Consider the following 6000-nt stretch of genomic DNA (forward strand, 5'->3'; position numbering starts at 1 on the left):
CACATTTTCTTTTAAAAATTCAATCACTTTCTCCAGTAATTGATCTAGTTGGAATTTCAAGGGGAGTTATTTATTCTAGGCCTTTATAATATTGTATTATATATGATAGGTGGTGAACAACCCTGACTTTGCCTAATAACAAAGCACAATCATTATGTAAACAGGGAACCAATCTCATCCAAAATCTGTCACATAAATGTCATACTATCCAAAAAGAAATGTGTATGATTATACACACACTGTAATTGAAAACGTATAATACATTAGTGAAGCTGCCCATTTATCTAACTCTAATCAGTTCCAATAAAATCTCATTTAGAAAAGTTGAGCGTAGTTCAGGCTGGTTGGTGATGAGAGTATCAGTCATGTGAAGAGGCAACCGAACAGTCCTGGAAAGTACTTTAGAAGTATTAAAAAAAACTATATGAAAAATGATTACTGGTCATTAAGCAGCAGCTGGGAAAAAAAAGAGTGTTTCAAGCTCTTTCATACTAGTGCAATGCCAGAACAGGAGCCCAGATAACCCCACTTCTATGAGGCCTCTATTCCTTTGGCAAACATTACAAAACAATTTTGTCAACACATAATAAGCATATGCACATACCCACCAACTGCTACGAGAAAGCTGGGAGCATCACAAAAAACCTTGAGCCATCACGGTTTCTTACCCCGTCACGCAATTTCCTGAATTACTGGTGCTGAACCAAGGGGGGCACCTTCTCAAAGTCCAGAAGGTGAGGCACCGCAAGCACTGGCAGAGGAAGAGGAGTGCGGGGTGTGTGTGGAGTGCACTGCTCCCGGCAGCGCAATCCCAGACCCCCTGCCCGCACTGCGCGCCATGCCCCCAGAACGCACATCATGCCTCTGCCGGCAGTGCGCCATGGCCCCAGGATGCACGCCAATCCTGCCCCCGCCTGCTCTCCGCCCCCCCCTTGGTGCTGGAGCATGTAGCTCTGCCACTGACCGCAAGGTTTGGGGAAGGGGGCATGAGACTCTGACAGGGACCTAGAGTCTTCCTGCCTCTTTCCCAAAGCCTAGTTAGCACTTGCCCAGCTTTGGGAAGGAGAATGGGGGGCTCTAGGATGCTACCATAGCCTCAAACCTCCTTCCCAAAGCCTGTGCCAGCCAGGGAGTGAGGTAGAATCAACCTAGAATAGCAGGCACCCTTCGGTCTTCATTCTCAGTTGCTAAAGCTGGTTCTAGTTCCTATCTCCACTGTAAGCTTGCATTCTTCTTTTAATTAGCCTAATTGGCAGGGCAGATACAGAGCGTGAAAACACTTATTTTCCATATGGTTGCGTTGCAGGCAGATTCCGTGCATGCTTACTCAAGAGCAAGTCTCTGTAAGTTTGGTGGCATTTGCCATCGATATTGAGCATATGCCACATAGCAGCTACAATACAGTTTTCTGTTGATCAGGCTGTGGTAAACAGGAAGAATTATTCAGAGGTTTGTTCAGTGTTGAGTCTTCTTGAAATCTGAAATTACAAGGAATTATAAAGAAGTTATGAGTAATTGCTTAGGTGTTTTGCTGCTCTGTACTTGGGTTCATAAACCTCGTGTTGCCTGAAAGGTTTTTGTGTCTCCGTTCTCATTGCATAATGCATCAAAGCTCAGTCCTGCAATCTGTTTTTATTGCAGGACTGAGCTTAGACGCACTGATTAAACAAGGGTGCCCCGATCATGTGCAGAATGCTGCTTCCTTATCACTGAATAACCACAGGGAGTCCCCTCTTCACAGCCCTGGGATCACCGAATGATAGAATTGTAGAGTTGAAAGCGATCCAAAAGGTCACTTAGCCCAACCCACTGCAACACAGGAGTCCATATTCCAAAGCAGAGGAACTGCAGCACCTGCCTCTTTCATGAAGCAAGCCCTGACCTCAAGAAACCTTAAAGCCCAGCCTCTGGTTGGCCACAGTAGAAAGTATGCTGGACCGTAATTTGTGAATTACCTTCTAAATCACTATCTTGAGATGGTTTGCACATAAGACAATCAAAAACAGTGAAAAACACAACAAATGCATTTAAAATATGATCAGAGCCCTAACAAGTGGGCACTCGTCGGAAATTAATGCATCAGGGGAAGCCTGTCAGAACGGAATTTCTTCAACTGTTTCCGGGAAGTGCAGATAGTAGGTTTGTGTTGTACCTCAGCAGGAATGCTATTCCACAGAATAGGAGCAACCATACTAAAAGTCCTTCTCCAAGTTATTGCAGAATAGGTTTCTGAGATCTTTGGCACCTGCTGGAGAAACTCTCCCACAGACTGCAAGATATGTAAGAGAGAAGGCAGTCTCTCAAGTAGCTTGGTCCTGAGTATAGAGGGCCATATATATTGGCACCAACACCTTGAACTAGGCCCGGGAGCAAAAGAGCAGTAAGTGAAAATCCCACAAGCAAAGTATTATATGTTAGGCATAGTTTGACCCCCACAAGCAACCTACCCACCGTGTTCTGACACCTTGTTTATTTGTTTGTTTTATATTATCTATATTGTTTATTGTGTTTCTGTCTCACTTTTGTCTCACTGGAACTCAAGATAGCGCACATGGTTCTCCTCCTCCTCATTTAGTCCCCACAATCAATGACCCTGTGAGGCAGGTGCATCTGAAAGGCAGTGACAGCCCCCCCCATCACCCGGTGAGCTCCCAGGTCCAGAACTCTAACCACTATGCCACACTGGCTAACAATGACACCCTGCTTACTGGCAGAGAATATTGCCTTCAGAACCAAATTATGCTTCTGTTTGCATATATAGGGGGCATGAACAGAGAGAAAGAGAAACATTGTACATTTAGGGTTTCCATTTGTGGCAGGTTATGCTGGATCAAAGACTTTTCCATCAGCAGCAAGACATACCTCTCTGACTTTTTCTGCCCCCAGTCCAGGACAAAGAGCACCCCCTTACCATGCCACTGCTGCCCCTCCCACCGCCAGCCACCTGCTGCCTCATCTTCGCTGGCTTTCTCTCTGTCTCTTCCTCTGAGGCTGCCGAGAGGTCTCATTGGCGAGTGCTGAGGGGCCTCTGACACCTGCAAGGCCATTGCCGCTCCTGCCACTGCCTCCTGGTGCCATTGTGAGGGCTGGCAGGCCACTGCCACTTCTAACACTACCTCCTGCAGCTTCTGCCACTGTGGCAAGGCCTAGCAAGCTGCCAACACGACAGCTGTACTTCCATAAGCCGTTTGCGTACTTCTGGAAGCTCACTTCCAGTGTCAGCTTTTGGAAGTATGTCAGCATCAGTGGCCTAGCAGCCTGGCAGTCCTGGCAGTGGCAGCCTGGCAGGCCTTGAAGCAGTCCGGGAGGCCTTGCGGTGGCAGTCCCCTGGCAGTGCCCTGGCAGTCCTTGCAGTATCCTGGGAGGCCTTGCAGTGGTGGCACCAGCAGCCTTGTGCCGGCGGCAGCAGATGTCCACAGAAGCAGGACACCCCACATTTCTAACAGAAGCCAGGGTGTCCCGCTCAAATTGGGACAGTTGGGTGGTCTGAATATATGGATACGAACACACATTTATATGCAATAGGAAACAAGCCAGCGGGCTCTATTGGTTGGGCTACGGCCTGCAGTTGTCCATCTGGCAACACCAAAGAAGAAGAGCCATTTCTGTGGTGGCCCCCACACTTTGGAATAGCCCCAGAAAAAAGGTGTGCACTGACTGGATCAGTTTTGGCATGTGCTAAACACTTCCTTGTTCGCCATGGCTTTTGCCAGCTGTTGATGCTTGTCACAGGAGAATCCTAAGTATTTCTTAAATGACTGCTTGATTGGACTTAGCATAGAATACAAACATACAGTTAAAATTATGATGCTGCTGTACACTGTGTATGAGGTGGTACATAAATATTGTTTCCTGCATCCCAATCTCCAAGCAGCGGGAGACTCCAAGGGTGCCTGCACTTACTCAGGACTTCATTTCCTTGGAATGAAGGTCAATGGAGACTGTGATGTGTTTAGGATATATGGTTTTATGTACCCATATGTACAGCCCGAGTAAAGGACTCACAGCATGCTAAACCCCACTTGGTCATGACCATCACTGGGTGACCTGGGGCTACTCATCGCCTCAGAGCTCACATCCACACTATACATTTAAACCCACCCCACTTCAGCAGTCACCATGCTTCCCCCAAAGAATACCAAGATTCCCAGAGTGGTTTAACCGTCAATCCCTTTCCACAGGGAGCTCTGGAAATTGTAGCTCTGAGGGGGGAATGGGGGCTCTCCTAACCTCTCTCAGTGCCCTTAACTAGCGACACCTCCCAAAATTCTTTGGGGGAAGCTGTGGCTGTTTGAAGTGGTACCATAGCACTACAGCATGTATGGCGCTGAACGTGGCTGCTGCCTCGCCAAGAACCGTTGTAGTGCATTTCCAGATTACTTCTTGGTGCATTGTCTCTCCCCTGAACTGTTGTTTTACTACCACTTTGAAATCCCAAACTGTGAAAAGTTCAACAAAGGGATTAAAAACCTCCTCCAAGTTTAGTGGCAGCTGAGACCTACACAGACTCCATTAAAACGAGGCTGATGGCTGGTTTCCAAAGGCTGGCTGGGCTGTTGCCAGCTTTCTTAATGAATATCTGTAATTTAGTTCTTATTTTCCTACCTCTTTATTAAACACCTCCCAGCCCCATCTCGCCTACTATTTGAACCAGCAAGTTTAATGACCATCCCTTCATTAAACATTACAAGCTTTTTAAGACCTTGGCAGAGACACCTTTCTTTCAATAACTTAGTGCTGCTGCAAAGTCAACAGTGACGGCTAAACTAATCCCTTGTGTTTGCTAATTATTATAGCTCGTTCTTGGGCAAGATGGACGGAATTGCACGGAAAGTGCAGGGTTTACCCCCACCCCTTCCATGCCACAGATTTTACATGCCAGTGAAATCTCTCGTGCCTTGACAATAGATGTCAACAAAGGGTAATCGTGGTCTCAGTTTTTTAGGCCAGCCCAGGTAGCTAAGAGCAAGCCCTGTTAGCATTTTTATAGCAAAGGTGAAGTATAGCTAGATGCAAACAGGAGACATATATTACAATAAAAAGGGTAAAGTTGTCTAGTGTTTTTAAAGTCAGTCATAAAAAGATGAATAATGGTGCAGTTTAAAGCTAAAAGACAGCTGCCACGCTCAATGGCCATGATGGATGTCTAAACACCCAGTGTGGAGAGAACCTGTTCCCCGGAGACCACCATCCAAAAAATTAATTACTACGATTCAGCATCTTTAAATGTGCCACTTAATATACTGCCACCATAATTAAATTTCCAGCCCTGTGACCTTGAGACCATTTCCTCAGATAATAAATGAGATCAAGGTTTAATCGATGCAGATAGACAGCGAAACTGTCCAAGGAAAGCACAAAACCATCATGGGAACACTCAAGGTCAGGTAAGGAAAACCACAGGAAGCTGTAGATTGGCACTAATTTTATATATATATATATATATATATATATATATATATATATATGCACGCACGCACACACGCATACATACATGCTCTATTTGCAGAACAATAATTCTACTAGGAACAACTGGAGTATTTTATTGCTCCACAAAGTGATGAGGGCTGGACTAACATTACCTTGGAAGTAGCTTTGGGTCACTAGGGTCAATTTATGTGAAAAAAGTGACCAAAAATGCAATTATTATTTGTATGTTGTATGTTGTACTTCAATAGCCCATTCTCTCTTTGGTGGAAAACCCTACTATCCTGTGGATGTCTTCCACTATCCTATAATTCTATTAGAATATGGTTCCAAATCTGGGATTTTTGAACCCCAAAGTAAAAAGTAGGGAACACATGGAAGTGGTTCCACTCCTCAAAGGGCTTTGTGTCTGTGATATCTCAGTAATGCAAACAACACCTGGGTAAGGTAAATCAGCATTGTAGTAATCACTAGCAAAGTGCCTGCACTTGTGATGGGTGAAGTGGATGGACTACAGGAGGTGGACTATGAACTGCAAGGATCCTGGAGCGCCTTGCCGAAGCTAAGCTGATC

This window comes from Podarcis filfolensis (genome assembly GCF_964270895.1).
Source record: "Podarcis filfolensis genome assembly, chromosome: 14".
In the NCBI taxonomy this organism is placed as follows: Eukaryota; Metazoa; Chordata; class Lepidosauria; order Squamata; family Lacertidae; genus Podarcis; species Podarcis filfolensis.